At 47.6% G+C, this 19,486-nt stretch overlaps 1 protein-coding gene and 1 long non-coding RNA gene across 2 annotated transcripts in view; one reads left to right on the forward strand and one right to left on the reverse strand.

Annotated features, from left to right (window-relative positions):
- Nucleotides 1-14,840, reverse strand: part of LOC137526098 (BAI1-associated protein 3-like) — a 279,756-nt gene extending 264,916 nt beyond the window's left edge. The window contains exon 1 of the mRNA XM_068247314.1: nucleotides 14,780-14,840. The gene's annotated coding sequence lies outside the window, so the exon portion shown is untranslated. The remainder of the gene's footprint in view (nucleotides 1-14,779) is intronic.
- Nucleotides 14,841-16,329: 1,489 nt separating this feature from the next.
- Nucleotides 16,330-19,486, forward strand: part of LOC137525634 (uncharacterized) — a 178,840-nt gene continuing 175,683 nt past the window's right edge. The window contains exon 1 of the long non-coding RNA XR_011022964.1: nucleotides 16,330-16,532. This is a non-coding gene — a long non-coding RNA (uncharacterized lncRNA). The remainder of the gene's footprint in view (nucleotides 16,533-19,486) is intronic.

The following is a 19,486-nucleotide window of genomic DNA, read 5'->3' on the forward strand; positions in this document are numbered from 1 at the left end:
TCTGGTACACAAAAAGGAAGTTGCAGGGCATGCTGGGTTGACCATTTTTGCTTCTCTACTTCCCCTCAGCAGCCTGATTGGCGGAAGCCTCTTTCCCTCCTGTGCTCCCCTTCCACACCTCTGTTCCTCTCTGATTGGCCAATATTTCTCATGCTGAGACAATGCACTTTCTATAGTGAAGGGCGGGCAAATCAGGCAGAGGAGAGTAAGGGAGGAAATGACATAAGGATTGGCTTCAAAATAGCCACAGTTAAAATGGGAAATGCTAAGAAGGATTTTCTCTTTTTTTACTGTATTCAGATCTTAAAGACCGGCACCACACTTGAGAGATGTAAGCTCAATTACTTTATTTCCAGCATGACAGCAACGACAGACGCTGTTTCGGACTTACAAGGCCTTTTTCAAGTTGCTCAAAGTCATCCTTAAAAAGGCCTTGTGATCTGAATGCTGTGGTGACCCCTTGGGTACTGGGGTGAGACCGAGGGACACCGTATATTGTCCATCTTGGTGCTCCTGACTACTTTGGTTACTCTTTTTTTACTGTAGTAAAATCACTAAAATCAAAATGTGGACAGTGCAATACAAATGTTATTTACGTACAGCAAGTATTTATCTATCTGCTTCTGTGCAGACGCAGTACCAGCTTCCCCTTAGGTTTCGGTGGTAATAAGCCAAACCCAATCGGGTCCACTCTACTGCGCAGATGCACTCTACTCAGGGGCGTAGGGCCTGTGGTCGCAACGGTCGCCTCGGCGACCGGGCCCGGCTCCTGAAGAGGCGGGGGAGGGGCCCGGGGGGCCCATGTCCGTTTGGACTCGGAGATCCCTGCGTGCGTTATTGGGAGGGGGGAGCTGCAGCCGTGGGGAGGGCAGCCCGACCTCTCCCCGGGCCCCCCCCCCTCAGATGCAGAGTGCGCGGCGCACGGAAGCGCTGTAGGCAGAACTCACCTGCCTGCGTTCCAAGCGCCGCTGGTCTCCTCCCGCTCTGCATAGATCTGCTGTTACACACTGCTTCCGGCTAAACAGGAAGCAGTGTGTAACAACATCTATACAGAGCGGGAGGAGACCAGCGGCGCAGGGACGGAGGTGAGTTCCGCCTACAGCGCTTCCGTGCGCTGCGAACTCTGCATCTGAGGGGGAGAGGAAGGGAGGGAGAGGGCAGCTAGCGACCTACCTACCTACCTAACCTACCCTGGGGGGCCAGCTACCTACCTAACCTATCCTGGGGGGCAGCTACCTACCTAACCTACCCTGGGGGGCCAGCTACCTACCTAACCTATCCTGGGGGGCCAGCTACCTACCTAACCTATCCTGGGGGGCCAGCTACCTACCTAACCTATCCTGGGGGGCCAGCTACCTACCTAACCTATCCTGGGGGGCCAGCTACCTACCTAACCTATCCTGGGGGGCCAGCTACCTACCTAACCTATCCTGGGGGGCCAGCTACCTACCTAACCTATCCTGGGGGGCCAGCTACCTACCTAACCTATCCTGGGGGGCCAGCTACCTACCTAACCTATCCTGGGGGGCCAGCTACCTACCTAACCTATCCTGGGGGGCCAGCTACCTACCTAACCTATCCTGGGGGGCCAGCTACCTACCTAACCTATCCTGGGGGGCAGCTACCTACCTAACCTATCCTGGGGGGCCAGCTACCTACCTAACCTATCCTGGGGGGCCAGCTACCTACCTAACCTATCCTGGGGGGTGAGCTACCTACCTAACCTATCCTGGGGGGCAGCTACCTACCTAAGCTATCCTGGGGGGGCAGCTACCTACCTAAGCTATCCTGGGGGGGCAGCTACCTAACCTATCCTGGGGGGGCAGCTACCTAACCTATCCTGGGGGGGCAGCTACCTACTTAACCTATCCTGGGGGGCCAGCTACCTACCTAACCTATCCTGGGGGGGCCAGCTACCTACCTAACCTATCCTGGGGGGCCAGCTACCTACCTAACCTATCCTGGGGGGCAGCTACCTACTCTAACCTATCCGGGGGGGCAGCTACCTACTCTAACCTATCCTGGGGGAAAGCTACCTAATCTATCCTGGGGGGCAGCTACCTAACCTATCCTGGGGGGCACCTACCTCATCTAACCTATACTGGGGGGCAGCTACCTAATCTAACCTATACTGGGGGGCACCTACCTATCTAACCTGGGGGCACTTAATTGTCTAACCTGTATTCGGGGCACCTAGCTAGCCTATACAGGTGGCAACTATACTGGCTACCTATATTGGAGGCACCTACCTAACTAACCTATACTGGGGGCACCTACCTATCTAACCTATGCTGGGGGCAACTATTCTGGCTACCTATATTAGAGGCACCCACCTAGCTAACCTGTACTGGCGGCGCCTGCCTATCTAACCTATACTGGGGGCAACTATACTCGCTACCTATGCTGGAGGCACCTACCTGGCTAACCTATACCGGGGGCAACTATACTGGCGTACCTATGCCTGGCTACCTATACTGGGGGGACCTATAGCTGGCTATAGGGATTCGGATATGTGTGTGTGTCAGGTGTTGCCGGGGGAGGGGGGGCTGTTGTTGCCGTGGGGGGGGGGCCCACATCCAGATTCCGCATCGGGGCCCAGAGGTTTGTAGCTACGCCACTGACTCCACTCGCACCTGTGCAGTAGAGCGGATCCGATCTGGTTCAGTAATTTCTACTGGAACCCAAGGGGAAGCTGGTTCTGCATCTGTGCAGGAGCGCAGATGTAAATATTGCTGTGTGCTGCAGCCACTACTGCGCACCGCCGGCAAATTTTTGGGGGATGCCATCGCTGGATTGCGTCTACATAGGAGAAAGGGGGAAGGCTCTTAGTATCCAGAGGCTCCCTCCTACAGAGGCAAGTAGTACCCCCCCCCCCGGGGCATATTCCCTACAGGCAGGCCCGGATTTCCCTCACAGGAACCTATAGGCACAGATGTCCAGGCATCCTAAACTTTGGCCTCCAGGAACCCACAAACCCTGCCGAACCGCAACGCAAGTGTGCTGGCTGGCCCAAATGTCACTTCTCCCTTACCCATCATAAATAGCTACAGGTGCCCTTTAGCATTAGTTAGCCAGAGGTACCCTCAGTATTAAGTAGCTTGTGGTGCCCCTGACTGAAAGGAGATCTCATCAGTGGAATGTTGAGACTGGTTGAGTAACCTCTCATTTACACTCTGCTCGTGACTCAGCATAGGGTAGCAGGGAGGTGTTCAGGGAGGGGAGTGAGACGCCTTTCCATCAGGCACCTGTAGGCACGTGCCTGCAGTGCCTTATAGTAAATCTGGCCCTGCCTACAAGTACACTCTAAAGCAGGGGTCCCCAACCCTGCTGGTTTGTGAACCGTTGGCAGCTGGGCCACGGGTCTGTCCTCTCGCCTTCTCCAACACCCTCCCACACACACACACAGAAACGCATCGTGTGTATCCAGCATTAGAAGCAGAGGATCAGCAAGACAGGCAGGGAATCTGCATTGCATAAAATGAAATAAATATGGCAGCCTCCTTATTCCTCTCAGTTCAGGCATGCTTTAAGGAGACACTGAAGCAAAAAAATGATAGAATGATTTGTATGTGTAGTACAGCTAAGAAATAAAACATTAGGAGTAGATTCATAAGTCTAATATTGTTTCCAGTACAGGAAAGGTAAGAAACTCCAGTTATGTATGCAAAAGAGCCATTGAGATCCACGACTTTCAAAGTCACAGAGAGCTCTGTTTTCTGAAGCTTGTTATCTCAACTGTCAGTCACTGTATTTTTTTTTCTCTGCAGAGGACAGGACAATAGTTCACTGCCCTGCTCTGTAAAATCATGTAAAATGCTGAGTAGTGTGTAAACTGCAAATATTAGAGAATGATGCAATGTCATAAAAAACACTATATAAATGAAAATAAAAATATGAGAATATTTTCTTTGCTACTAATGTTCTAGTAATTATCCGTACTACACAACCAATTCATTATATCATTGTTTCTTTTTCGCTTCAGTGTCTCTTTAAGTTTACTAAGACATGACACAGAATTGGATCATAATCATCCAGAACTGAATGTTATGTGCAAGGACCTGCTGAGCCTTATAGTTCCCTAGAGGATGCCTCTGTTAAGGTTTAAAGGGAACCTTAACAAAAAGGGGAAAAAAAGTTTCACTTATTTTGGAGCTTCTACTAGCCCTTGCGGCCGCCCTGTGCCCTCACCGTTTAGGAACGATCCTCCAGTCCCCCGCAGCAGCTACGTTTCGTTTTCGGTGACTGGCCAGTTGCTGGGCCACTGCATCTGTGCGGTCCTGGCCATTCGTGTCCTCACTCACGCTCATGTAGCTGCCCTGTGCATGCACAGTATGAATTTTTTCTTAATGCGCAGGGCGGCGATGTGAGCGAGGACGCACGTAGCCAGGGCCGTGCAGGCACAGTGGCCCAGCAATTGGTTAGTCGCCGAAAAAATAAAAACGTAGCCACTACAGGGGACAGGAGAGTTGCTCCAGGACACATGGTGGTTGCAGGGGGCTGGAAGAAGCCCCAGCAGGTAAGTTATGGCCTCTTGCACACTACATGTGATTCCTATTTTGTATGCAATCCAATTATTGTTTCTGATTACAAAAAAAGTACTTTTTTTTTTAATCGGAATCAAAAACCGGATCGTACAAAAAAATCAGAATCGCATGTAGTGTGCAAGAGGTCTGAGACTTTTTTCCCCCTTTAGTTAGAAGTTCACTTTAATGATCCCTTCAAAAGCGGATTTCTATCAGAATGCCAGACAGACCTTCCCCAACACCAATTTAGTGCCTAAAGGGGACCATTAAAGGTACAATCCCATGGCCAAGCGACTGTTTCCATCGTGGGAATCGGAAATGATCAGTTGTGCCCATTAACTGCTTAATTCCCACTAACCAATTCAATCAGATCAATGGAATCGATCCAAAACTGATCGATTCCATTGATCGGATCAAATTGGTTAGCGGAAATTTGGCTGTTAATGGGCATGACCAATGGTTTCCAAACGTTTACTGTGGCATTTGGAAATGGTCAATCAGCTGCAGGATTGTACCATTATTGGGCATCTTAACCCTAATCTATATGCTAAACCTCATTAGTGAGGACTTGCCTACCTTCTAATGCTAAATCCCTCACCTGTTGCCTAACACTAACCTACACTTCGAATGCTATATCCCCTATATCTCCTCACCAATGCAAGATTTATTTCCTAACCTACCCCCAATTCTAATGCATTTTCCCCACACTAGCTTCTGCCTACCTAATGGGAAGGAAGACGAGGGGGGGGGGGGGGCTTCTGGCTACCTTCACTAGTTTGGGGGGGGGGGGGGGTACTGGGGTCCTTCTGCCTACCTATGTTTGCGGAGTACTTCTGCTTCCTTTACTGAGGGGGTTAATTTGGTCTACCTATATGGGCGGTCATCATCTGGCTACCTGTACTGAGTGGGCTACTTCTGGCTACCTATATAGGGTCTCATCTCTACCTACCTTATCTTTCAGGTCCCTTACCGTCCTGGCACTGCTATGTTGCTGTCACCCCATGCGCTGTCTCAGCTGTGGTCGCCTCCTCAATTGTGTTCCTGTGGCCAGGAGCATTTGCTTCTGCGCAGTTTAGAAATCTTGCTACTTAGCAGGTGCAGCATGCTCCTGGCAAGGAGGATGAATTTGTCCCAAGCCAAGCATGAGCAGTAGCCACTCTTTTTTTGTTGGGGGGGGGGGGGGGGGGGCAGGGGGCCCCAACAAAAACTTTGCTACGGGGTCCTGTGATTTCTAGCTATGCCCCTGCCACAAGCCACAACTGCAGCACATGCACAGCGGTAGCCCATCAGTGATTACCACAAGCCGCCAGTCAATAAAATGCATATAACAGAGCCCTCCTCAGTAAGCCAATTAGATCAGTGTTTCACTAAATAGAGTCACAATATAATGCTTACCATGCCCAGTGTCTTCCATAAGTGTAATCAGCAGTAGCACATAATGCTTCTAAATAAATGGCCCCCCACCTTGCAACATCATAATCCACAAGAGAAGCAAATGCTCACTCTGGGCTGGTGCACACCGAGCGGCTTTTTGGGCGTTTTCAGATCCGCTTGCGGCTGCGGATCTGCTTGGTCAATGTATCTCAATGGGGTGGTGCACACCAGAGCGGCAGGCGTTTTGCAGAAACGAAAAATGCCTGGGTGAGGCATTTTTTGGATTTCGGATGCGTTTCTGCCTCAATGTTAAGTATAGGAAAAACGCAAACCGCTCTGAAAAACGGCACTTCAGAGCGGTTTTGCAGGCGTTTTTGTTACAGAAGCTGTTCAGTAACAGCTTTACTGTAACAATATATGAAATCTACTATACTGAAAACCGCAGCAGCAATCCGCAAAACGCTAGCAAAACGCCTCATAAAAATAAAAAAAAGCGTTTAAAAATCTGCTAGCATTTTGCGGATCTGCTAGCGGGTTTTGGTGTGCACCAGCCCTCTCAGTGTACAGCACTCTGCCATTTAAATTGGTCTATAGTCAGCCTGTTAGCCAGTAAAAGATGCAAGTACTTGCATCTGTGTGTGCAATACAAATCTAGCAGGAGCTGCAATGAATTGGCCATAGACAGGAGAGAGAGCTCGGTCTCACATAATTATAGATTAAGTGACCAGCACTGGGCACTGTGTGCAGGTAGCCCTTTCGCACCCTCCCTATCACTGACCTGCACACTAGGTGCTGCAAAGATAAAGATTACAATCACAAACACTGGTGCACATGACAGGTGGGGACCCCATCACAATCCTCTACACTGTTGTGCAAAACTTCATGACAGGCTGACAACTAGAGATGTCGCGAACCTCCGATTTTCAGTTCGCGAACCCTGTTCGCGAACTTTCGCGGAAGGTTCGGCTTTTGACATACTATATGGCTTTTGACATCCTACAAATACTTAAAGGAATACTATCGATACCCAAGTGTTCTAAAATGACAGTGTGCAAATAATGTCTAAGTAGCTGTGTAAACATTTTCATACTTTTCATGTTAAATATCAGAGGCAAAAGCTGTAATTTATTGAGGGTAGGATTTAGCTATATTGGGACAAATCAATTGCAGAAGGGGTGTCTGCTTTAATGCACAGCCAGAGTTGCATATCAGACTACAGAAAGCAAATATCAAACATATCAAACTCTGAAAGCAAAAACAGTATGAAAAGCTGTGACAATTAGTTACATTTCCTCTGCTCTCTTCAGACAGGTCAATCAAAAACAGAGGACACAGGATCTGCAGCTGTTGGGAGCTCTCTCTCTCTGTCACACACAGAGCTACACATAGGCCTAGTGCACACCAGAGCGGTTCGGCTGCGTTTTGCAATCCGCTTGCGGCTGCGGATACGCTTGGGTAATGTATTTCAATGGTCTGGTGCAAACCAGAGCGGGAGGCGTTTTGCAGAAACACATACTCCCGGGCTGCTGCAGATTTTGGATTGCGGAGGCGAATGTTAAGTATAGGAAAAACGCAAACCGCTCTGAAAAACGGCACTTCAGAGCGGTTTGCCAGGCGTTTTTTGTTACAGTAGCTGTACAGTAACAGCTTTACTGTAACAATACATGAAATCTACTACACCAAAAACGCTTCACAAAACCGCAAAATGCTAGCTGAAACGCTACAGAAAAAGAAGAAAAAGCGTTTCAAAATCTGCTAGCATTTTGCGGATCTGCTAGCGGTTTTTGGTGTGCACTAAGCCATAGAGTTAACTAATCAAGTGTGAGGGGAATTTCCCCTCTCCTCATGGCTCAGTCAGCCGTCAGTTTTGGCGTCAGTAAAGTTTGAATGTATTTTGATAACAGTAAACAAAGAAGTTGCTACTAAAATGTATACACCAGTACTAAGCAGCACTTCCCAAACAATTCCTGTGTCAATTGAAAAAAATATGTGAATCGATAGTATTCCTTTAAGCAAGCTCATTTTTCTATTGGATATATCACAATGGTACATGCTAGGCTGGCTTCAGCATGTAGCATTGTAGTGTGTAGTGTTGGTGGTATAATGGTTAGGATAGCAGTCTACAGAGCGGTAGGCCTGGGTTCTATTCCTGGCCAATGTGAGTTAGCTTTTGACATACTACAAATTCTTAAGCAATTTTCTCTTGGCTATATCATAATGGTGCATGCTAGGCTGGCTTCAGCATGTAGTGTTGGTGGTGGTATAGTGGTGAAGTGAGCTACCTACCACACACTCAGACCTGGGTTCAATTCCCAGCCAAGGTATGTAAGCTGGCTTTTGAAACACTACAATTCCCTGGAAGACAAGTCCCTCCTCCCTCCGGGAGGAGGGAGCGAGGGAGGAGGGAGTAAGGGAATGAACAAGCCTACAAGAGCCTAACTAAACTCTCCCTAGCAGAGTCTGGCAGCAGCTGTCCCTTAACTAATTACTGTAGGCAGATAAGTGAGTAAAACGACAGGAGAACCTTGTCTTTTATAAGGGGAGGTGGGGCTCCAGGAGTGAGTGCAGTCTGATTGGCGACAAATGTGCCTGCTGACTGTGATGTAGAGGGTCAAAGTTCTGCTCACTGGAGCATTATGGGGGCGAATCGAACTTCCGCAAAAGTTCGCCTTCGCCGGAGACGGCAGCTGCGAGCAGAGATGCTGTGTGGGACATGTCAGCTACAACGGGCTGGAGGAAGCCCCGGGTAAGTATATCATGGGGCAGCATCAATTAAACGTACCCACTCTTCCCCATACCTAACCCAATGTTCCATTTATAAAGCCTGAAGCTACATGAGCATGTAAAATCTTAAGGGGCCAAGACATTTGTTCACAATCATTTCAGGTGTAAATCTGGCATTAGTAAATGTATCCTCTAACATTGCTTTTTTGTGCACCTGCAGTTAAGTTCAGAAGTGATTTTAACAGGATATAAATATGGAATCAATTGTTTGTATGTGTAAATGTGAGTGTGTAAATGTGAGTCCGTTTTATTAGGGAGCACCTGATTAGTGCAGTGCACAGAACAGCATCAGTACAAAGAGAAGCAATGTGCATAACCAATACAGCTATTAGAGAGCAGAGGAACTAAACAGGAACCTGGAGGCTGGAGCAGCACAAAGAAAAAGTAGCAGGAGGCAGGGGCGTAGCTAGAAATGACTGGGCCCCATAGCAAAAATATTTTATGCCCCCCCCACACGACCTTCAAACCCCACGGACCTCGGACCTCCCACCCAAACATTCCCACACCCCTCTAAGTGCAGTATAATTAGCCAGGTCTATAGGTGTCCCCAGTTTAGGTAGTAGTCAGGGGCGTAACTAGAAATCACTGGGCCCCCTTGTGGCAACAGCAATTATGGAAAATCCAAGTTGAAAATAAACCGTGAAGATAAACAATTTCATCCTTTCTACTCCTGAAAAATATATTCATTTTTTTAGAACCTTCCAGTTTTATTTTCTGTTTTAAAAAGCTAAAAAAGTAGATTTAATGCTATTGTCTCATATGATGAGGATTCAGCTTTTCCCATAGCCAAGACAAATTCAGCAATCATGAGGCCCCCAACCATACAAATTCAGCAGTCATGAGGCACATAAATAGACAGCATTTCACATAAATAGGCAGAATGCCCCCTTAATATGGTAGACACCTCTCACTTGGCTTCTGAATTCTCCTCTACTGGCTGCTGTGTCTGGCTGGCAATACTGTTTTTGGCTGGATTGGGGATGATGTGTGGGCTGAAAGGCCTGGCAGTGATGCTGTGGCCTGGCTGGCGGTGATGCTGTGGCCGGGTTGGCTGGCGGTGATGCTGTGGCCGATGCTGTGGCTGGGTTGGCAGTGATGCTGTGGCTGGGTTGGCTGGCGGTGATGCGGTGGCCGGGCTGGCTGGCGGTGATGCTGGGCTTTGCTTGGCTGGTTGAACTAAATGCTGGCCTGACTGGTGGTGATGCTGTGGCCTTTTTGACAGTGATTCTGGGCTGATTGGCTGGTGGTGATACTGGGCTGGCTGGCCTGGATAGTTTAGGTAGTGACAGGTGCCCCCTAGTTAAGGTAGTGACAGGGACCCCCCAGTTCAGGTAGTGACAGGAGCCCCCCAGTTCAGGCAGTGACAGGAGCCCCCCCAGAGTAAGTAGTGACAGGAGCCCCCCAGTTCAGGTAGTGACAGGGACCCCCCAGTTCAGGTAGTGACAGGGACCCCCAGTGTATTTAGTGACAGGAGCCCTCAGTTTAGGTAGTGAGTGACAGGAGCCCCCCAGGTTAGGTTGTGAGTGACAGGGACCCCCAGGTTAGGTAGTGAGTGACAGGCGCCCCCCAGGTTAGGTTGTGAGTGACTGGGACCCCCAGTTAGGTAGTGACAGGGACCCCCAGTTAGGTAGTGAGTGACAGGGACCCCCAGTTATGTAGTGAGTGACAGGGACCCCCAGTTAGGTAGTGAGTGACAGGGACCCCCAGTTAGGTAGTGAGTGACAGGGACCCCCAGTTAGGTAGTGAGTGACAGGGACCCCAAGTTAGGTTGTGAGTGACAGGGACCACCAGGTTAGGTAGTGAGTGACAGGGACCCCCAGTTAGGTAGTGAGTGACAGGGACTCCCATGTTAAGTTGTGAGTGACAGGCACCCCTAGTTAGGTAGTGAGTGACAGGCGGCACCCCGCAGGTTAGGTTAGGCCCCCCGGGCCCGCTCAGGGCCGTTTTTGGGGTGCTGGAGTGGTGGCAGCATGAGGGGAGAGCTTGGTGGCACATCGGTGGGGAGGGGGGGGAGGCCACCCCCTCCCTCACCTTGGGCTCTCCCCTCTGCGCTCCCCTCCAGCACTGATTATGCAGGCGGCAGGCAGCGGCGGCAGATACATATCTTCCGTGCGCTCCACGGATGCTCCTGTCTCTAGCCTCTGATGCGACTTCCTGTTTATAACGGAAGTCGCGTCAGAGGCTAGAGAGAAGAGCATCGGTGGAGCGCACGGAAGGTATGTATCTCCCGCTGCTGCCCCGCCGCTGCCTGCCGCCTGCATAATCAGTGCTGGAGGGGAGCGCAAAGGGGAGAGCCCGAGGTGAAGGAGGGGGTTGGCCATCCCCCCTCGCCACCTATGTGCCACCAAGCACTCCCCTCATGCTGCCACCCCTCCAGGTCCTTGCGGGCCCCCTGGGGCTCGGGCGGGCACCATAGCAACGCTATGGTTGCTATGGTGATTGCTACGCCCCTGGCAGGAGGCATGCAGGTCACTCAGTCTATGTTCAGGGAGAAACAAATTCCAAACTTTTTTTTTTTTTAATAATAGCAGGTTGTGTAAGCTATCAGCTTTAGTTTCCAATCTTACCAACGGAATCTTTATAATAATAATAATAATAATAATAATAAATCTGATTGAAAACAATAGACTATTTTAGCTCTGCCCTAAAGCAAACCTGGAGCGAAAAAAAAATGTATGATATAATGAATTGTATGTGTAGTAGGGATAATGAATAGAACATTAGTACCAAAAAAGTCTCATATTTGTATTTTCAGTTATATAGCTTCTTTTAAAAAACAAAACAAAACAACATTTTATCATTCTGTCACAGTTGCAGTTTTAGAAGCTAATTTTAAGCAATAAAACAAAGCAGAAATAATGACCCTTGAAGTTTTGTGCAGTTAAACCTTATCTCAAGCTATCTCAAGCTGTTTTTTACTATTTCTTGGCTAAGTGCTTCAGAAAACACTACTGTATTCGAATCAAGTTGAGTTGAAAAGCTCAGGGAAGCTCTTTTGCACAGATAAAAGCTGAGGTTTTTTTTTAACTCTTCCTGTACTGGAAACAATACTGTTACTAATGTTGTATTTAACCACTTCGCATCCAGACTTTGTTTTCAACTTATTGACCAGAGCAGTTTTGACAGTTTAGCTATGTCCCTATTTAATCAGAAATAACTTTATCCCTACTTATGACACAGAAATGAAATATACAGTATATTGTTTATTTTCCAAGACAAACTAGGCTTTCATTGTATGCCATTTTTTCGCTCAAACAATTTTGTTTTCTATGAATTTTAATGGGAAAAAATAGAAAAAACATGTATTTCTCAGTTTTACCAATTCCAGTTTAATAATAAAAAGTGCTACTGTAGATAAAAAAAACACATTTTGTTTGGCTATTCTTACTGCTTATCACAAAACTTAGATTATGCTCCGGTCACAATTTATGGTGAAGATATTTGATTCTGAAATAATGCTACAGAGTATGTTTTTCACTATGAAATGAGAAAATTGAAGTATTTTTAATAGTAAAAATCAATCTCATTAGCTCAGGAAACTTATATTCCCATTCACCAATTAGTGCTGCATCAGATAGTGCCAGAAATGTGCACAGGAGCAAGCCCAATCCTGCACAGCACTGCTTCTGTACAGGCCACCTGTAGATCTACTGACCTGTGGCTTAGATGAAGACCCAGAGGACGTATATCTACTGACGTGTGGACGAAGTGGTTAATCTGTACTACACATACAATTCATCCACAAGTTTATTTTCACTTCACATTTCCTTTAAATTTCCAACAATGTGGAACACTCTCAGTGCTCCTGTTGATTCCTCATTGCTTAGCCACAAGAGGCGACTAGATAATGGGAACACATTATTTTGCTCAAAATAACTACGGTATGTCATTTGATAATACCAATAGAAATACTACCGATGTATGTGAAAAGTGATTTTGCAGCTACATTATGTATACAATTCAAAGATAACAGCATAAGCAGCAAATGCAGGTTAAAAGAGCTAAAAAAACAAAAAAAACCAAACCATTAACAGGATATCTTCTACATTTCACGAATGCTTGACACATTCAGAAAAGCGTCAAGGACATGTGTCTGCGCTACGACTTAAGTGGATCTCCAGAAAATGATGAAAGCAGCACCGAACATTTTTATAATGCCATTAACCCCTCAGACAATGAATCACAGTAGTCTCAGAATCATTATAACTAGTATTCTATCTGCCCAAAACAAAACCAGCAAGCCAAACAGCGAGATTCATTATCTAGCTCTGTTTTTCTCAGTCACTTAAGATTATTGACGTCCAAATTTAATATGAGGAAATTGTACACTGAACAGATCAGCCAAATGGCTTTGCAGTACAAAAACTATTAGCGACCAATCAGAAATGAGTGTGCTGCTGTACAGTGTCAGCGGGTTAATTAATACTGATTTCTAATTGGTTGCTGCGGATGACTGCACATCACTGTTGATTGCACTGCCTCCCTCTTGCTAATGGGCAATCTGCCATTTCTACAGGGCAATTAATCACATATGTATTAGACATATGCATGTTAAGCCCCATTGTATTGATTTAGGGATAAACCAAGATTACTTCTTCATCAAGGTAAAGAGCACATACTAGTCTCATATGACTGTCAGCATGCATTAATAATGGGCAGCATATCATCGCATTACCTATGCTGATGCTTTAATCACTTTCATTACACACACACACATATATATATATATATATATATATATATATATATATATATATATATATCTTCTGTGCATGGGTGTAGTGAAGATGATAAATGTTCTGCGGAGCTTCTGATGGCATTTCAGTCCAAAAATTGTGATTAATTTTTCCCAATTAAAATTGCAATCCCTTGGCATAGATGTCAATTATCTTGTTGACTCAATGTGACAAAATACTGAATCCATTAAAAACAGAAGTTGATTTAACCATGGAAGGAAGAAAAAGGAGTATGATAGGAAAAGGATACTAAATAAAAAACCATTGACAGCGAAAAACACATTAAGATGTAAACATGAATAAACTCAGTTGCCATATTTAGAAACATTGTAATGCCTGCACCACACCTAAGCTTTGATTGTACTTTGATTGCTATCTGTGACACAGATTCCCATTACAACATGCTACCTGGCTGACTTCCCATCAGTAGGGATGATCAATGATATGCATTTTTTTCCGAAATAATTTATGTACATTTTTAGGTTAATAAATGCAGCTTGAAAATGGACCAGTCCATTTAAACCTGGGTGGGACTTGATTGGTCCATTTTCAAGGTGCATATATTTGCATTAAAAAATCTGCATGAACTCAGAAATATTTGCATCTCATTGATCATCTCTACCCATCAGTGGAGAATAGATCACAAACAATTGCACAGGTGTGTATGGGCTCAGCCCACTGACAAGAATTCACCAACTCACTGTATAGCCTGACTATTAAAATATTCCAATAAAAAGTACATCTAGCAGGACACATCCCTGCCACTTGGAAAACAAATACAGAGTTGTCCAGAGCAAACTATCAGAATATGTTTTAATTGAGGCTACCCCCAGCCACTGCTCAACAATTGCTCCAGTTTCCTGATCCATCATCCTGACAGTGTGATGGGTGGTTACCCGTAGCAACCAATCAGGCTTAATTATTTTCTGTCCTGGCATCTGAAGTAGAACCTGTTGCCATAGGTTACGTCTCCGCACACCATCACTCTTCTTTTCCAAGAATGAATGCGATGACTGACGTTAGCTCAATTCACTTAACCACGTATTCTCGCAGATGCTTTACAACAATACTACTAACACATCTTGCCCTCTGTAGCCCTTCTGAAAACTTTTGGTGCATGGTTAAGTGCCATGATGCAAAGTGCTGCCAATGCTAGGTGTACATTGATATTATCAATCAATACAAGCAGCTCATTCTTGAGAAGAGAGCAGCATGTGGCTGGTTGTTTGTGTGACTCAGAAATTGTACTGTATTCAAATCAACAACATGAAGTCTGTAGCAGAGGAGAGGCAACCCAGAGAAGTGCATAGAGAGAGCAGGCAGGAGAAGTGCATGCAGGGATGGGCAGAGAGAGGGGGTTACCTGCTGCAGGCTGCCTGCTGGAGTGAAGCTGCTGTAGCTCTGCTTGAAGTTGGTACAGGAGTGATGGAGCGGACTGTAGCAGGAGTATACAGAGCAATGCAAGCCTGTAGCAGGAGAATATGGAGAGCTAAGGGGCAGGCAGGAGGATGTAGAGGGGCAGGCAGGGGATGGGCAGAGAGAGGAGTAGCAGAAGCAAAGGGAGAAGGAGGTTACCTGTTGCAGACTGGTTGCTGGAGAAAAGCTGCGTGTAGCTCTGCTTGGAGTTGGTACAGGAGTGATGAAGCAAACTGTAGCAGGAGTATACAGAGCAATGCAACAGGCAGGGAAGTGTATGAAGAGATGGGCAGAGAGAGAGGGTAGCAGCAGGAGAGGGAGGGGGTTACTTGTTGAAGGCTGGATGTGCTGGAGTGAAGCTGCTGCAGCTCTGTTTCAAGTTGGACCAGCCTGTAGCAGGAGCATACAGAGAGCGCAGAGCAACAGGTAGGGGGTGCATGAAGGGATGGGGCAGCAGGAGAGAAAGGGGTTACCTGTTGCAGGCTGGATGCTGGAGTGAAACGGTGTGCCGCTCTGCTTGGAATTGGTACAGGAGTGATGAAACATACTGTAGCAGGAGTATATAGGGAGCAGCAGGGCAGACAGGGGGTGTAAGCAGGGATGGGAGGAGGGGGTTACCTGTTGCAGACTGGATGCTAGAGAGAAGCTGCAGCTCTGCTTGGAGTTGGTACAGGAGTCAGGGACCAGCCAGTAGCAGAAGTATACAGAACAGAGGGGCAGACGGGGTGAAAGCAGAGATGGGCAGAGAGAGAGGGGGCAGCAGCAGAGGGAGGAGGACATTACCTGTTGCAGGCCGGATGCTGGAGTGAAGCAGCGTGCAGCTCTGCTTGGAGTTGGTACAGAAGTGATGGAGAAGCCTGTAGCAGGAGTATACAGAGCAGAGGGACAGGCAGGGGGTGTAAGCAGATATAAGCAGATAAAGGGGCAGCAGCAGAGGGAGGAGGACATTACCTGTTGCAGGCTGGATGCTGGAGAGAAGCTGCAGCTCTGCTTGGAGTTGGTACAGGAGTGATGGAGAAGCCTGTAGCAGGAGTATACAGAGCAGAGGGGCAGGCAGGGGGTGTAAGCAGATATAAGCAGATAAAGGGGCAGCAGCAGAGAGAGGTGGACATTACCTGTTGCAGACTGGATACAGGAGTGAAGCAGCGTGCAGCTCTGCTTGGAGTTGGTACAGGAGTCAGGGACCAGCCTGTAGCAGGAGTATACAGAGCAGAGGGGCAGGCAGGGGGTGTAAGCAGATATAAGCAGAGAAAGGGGCAGCAGCAGAGAGAGGTGGGCATTACCTCTTGCAGACTGGATACAGGAGTGAAGCGGCGCGCAGCTCTGCTTGGAGTTGGTACAGGAGTGATGGAGAGAAGCCGCGCTCAGCCACATCCTCTATATCAGCAGCACTCAGCAGCACAAGCCCCCCCTCTCTCCATATTCGGGCATAGGAAGGGCCAGAGCGCACGGCGGGCGGGATCCTCCTGGGGGTCTCCAGAAAGCAGAAAGGTGATGCTCACCGGTGGCTGCACAGCCCAGTGTCAGCTCGCTGTTTCCATGGGAGCCCTGAGCAAAGGTGTTCAGCGTGTGAAACGCGACTAATTAATATGGAGAACTAAAGGAGAGAGAGAACTTCGGCTGAAGCTAGCATGGATGAGGTGACCCACTGGGAAATCTCATAGGCATGCTGCTGCTGCTCGCTATATCTACTGGAAAAGTATGTTAACCCTTTCCAATTCATTTTCTCTATCAGCCTCGCCCCCCACCACTTAGTTTTTCCTGATATATGGAGGAGGTGGGTGATCAAGGGATTGTTTTGCAGCAGGTGTGGTGAAAGATCTGGCAACCCAGCAGATTTTACAACTTGTCCTACAGCGCATGCGCACTATACGGACTGTGCATAACTGCGCATGCCAACTGTACGGACTGTGCATAACTGCGCATGCGCACTGTACAGACTGTGCATAACTGCACATGCGCACTGTACGGACTGTGCATGACTGCGCATGCGCACTGTACAGACTGTGCATAACTGCACATGCGCACTGTACGGACTGTGCATGACTGCGCATGCGCACTGTACAGACTGTGCATAACTGCACATGCGCACTGTACGGACTGTGCATAACTGCACATGTGCACTGTACGGACTGTGCATAACTGCACATGCGCACTGTACTGTAATGTGCAACCGCTGGCACCTAACCTATAATTTTTGGGGGGTTTTGCCAGGTTTGCAGCTGGAGAGGAGCAGTTAAGGTTAGTTAGGGTTAGGCATCGGCAGGGGCTTAGTAAGGGTTAGGCATCGGCAGGGGCTTAGTAAGGTTTAGGCATCGGCAGAGAGTTGGTTAGGATTAGGCATCGGCAGGGGTTGGTTAGGATTAAGCATTGGCAGGGGGTGGTAAGGGTTAGGCATCGGCAGGGGATGGTTAAGGTTAGGCATCGGAAGGGGTTGGTAAGGGTTAGACATTGTCCTTTAGGGTTAGGGTTGCTCTGGGTCTTCCTGTCATGGTCCCCACGTTCCACCGCTGGCTCCTCAGTTAGCAGTCTCCGACCGATGTGTCATAGACTGCTCTCTCCCGCTGCAGGTAAGCTTCTGAAGCCTTCCGGAGCTCAATTTCTGTGATGGGTCCCAACTCCTGGGCAGCAATCGGCAGGGGTGGTCAAGATAATCTGGCTGTCACAGAAGCATCTGCCTGTGGCGGCCCTTACTTCCAGATTTGCGGCTGGCATCACGGAGGGGCTGAACCAAAGAACCAAAGGTGTACCTGCTGCGGTAGAGCAGCAGCAACCGATGGATGGATGGAGCTGGCATCCAGCGAGGATGTGGGCAGTGTAGTAAAACACCTCCTAATACCAAATGACTTCACTGCAAGAAAAGATGGATGCTGGGTTTTATTTGAGGACAGGGGTATGTTTATTACAATGAGAATGACTATGAGTAAAAAGATGCCAGTCCCTCCCCCTTCTCACAACCGCCTCTTCTGGGTGACCCGGCGACATGTTACATGAGTATGTAGATGCCGCAGGGTCATGGAGGGGAGGTGCCAGCGAAGATGAAGACTGAAGGACACCTGCTAAAGCAGGAAGCTCACTGGCTAGATAGGTTGGTTAACTCCGCAGTAGACGTACAGTAGGTTTGCAGCTGGGAATGCTGTTTAAATTGTCAGTTAGACTCTCTTTTTTAATGTAATTTATCAGATTTTTCCATTTTTTTATATCAAGCAAATATACAGATACACTATGACTCTGAGGGCTTTTCTTGTAAGCTACCGACACATCAGATGATCGCTATAAATGCACATGTCACCTGGGAATACATTATTACAGAGAACAGAGGTAGGGAATCCTTAGCTTATAGAAAAACAATAGCAGCATGCCAGCATTCTTTCTACTCCGCTGGACTGCCCAGGGGAAGTCTGTAGGGGTTCAGACAATACTCAAAGCCATACACATATTCCTCTATTCCCCACCACTACTGTAACTTTGTGAACTGGGCAATGCTTGCCCTGTATCTACAGGCATCTTTAGTTACTGTATGTCATTGTCTGCAATGCTTTAAGTTAGCCACAAAAAAATGTTTCTGCAGATGGTTTAGAGAGATCCAAATACAAATAGGCAGCAGTGGACTAAGGGGGTGGCGGCAGGAGCGGGCTGTCCTTGGTGTTACCATGGTAGGGGATGACACCGAAAACCTTGTGCAGCTGCCCGATTGCAGAGTATTGAGAGTGGAAGCAAGCTGTGACATTAAATCACCTGTTACCCCGCCAGAGTCCAGAGATGTCCAACCTCATGTCACCGCTCAGCTCTCTCCCCAGTGCTGGCATCTCTTCCTGCACACATGTAATCACTTGATGCTGGAAGACATGCCTAGCGCTAGAGGAGGAGCTGATTGATGATAGGAGGATGCATCACTGGACTCTGACAGTGGAGCAGATAACGGCAAGGCTTGCTTCTGCTCGCAATACTCTGCGGTAACAGGGCGTTAGGTGAAGGTGGGTTGCAGCCAGAGTCTAAGGCATAGGTTGTGTGGGGGTACTTCAATCAGCAATGCAGTCTGGCAGGAAATTTGGGCGCATGAGGCAAGTGGACAAAAAGGGCGCTGCCATTCACTCCCATATTAAATATCGTTTGGTGGGCGCCGAACAGGAAAAAAGGGCGCCCGGAGATTATTAACGTTTTCAAATGCGCCCGGAGATTATTAATGTTTTCAAACTTCGCTTGTGATGATTTAAGTTTACAAAATGCGCCCATGACGAATAACGTTTACAAAAATGCTAAACATATTTATCGTATTTAACTAAAACGTTATTTAAAATGGTATCCCTTACTGTTGTAATGTAAAACATTATTATTCATATAATAAAGCAATCAGTACGTAAATTGTAATATATTTTTTAGAGTCACTATATGGAAAACATTATTATCCACACAATAAAGTGATCACTAAGGGGGTTTTAGGGTTAGGCACCACTAGGGAGGGTTTAGGATTAGGCACCACCAGGGGAGACTTTGGGGTTAGGCACCACCAGGGGAGATTTAGGGATAGGCGCCACCAAGGGGTTCTTAGGGTTAGGCACTACCAGGGAGGTCTTAGGGTTACGCACCACCAGGGGGGTCTTAGGGTTAGGCACCACCAGGGGAGATTTAGGGTTAGGCATCACCGGGGGG

This window comes from Hyperolius riggenbachi, chromosome 7 (genome assembly GCF_040937935.1).
Source record: "Hyperolius riggenbachi isolate aHypRig1 chromosome 7, aHypRig1.pri, whole genome shotgun sequence".
Classification (NCBI taxonomy): Eukaryota; Metazoa; Chordata; class Amphibia; order Anura; family Hyperoliidae; genus Hyperolius; species Hyperolius riggenbachi.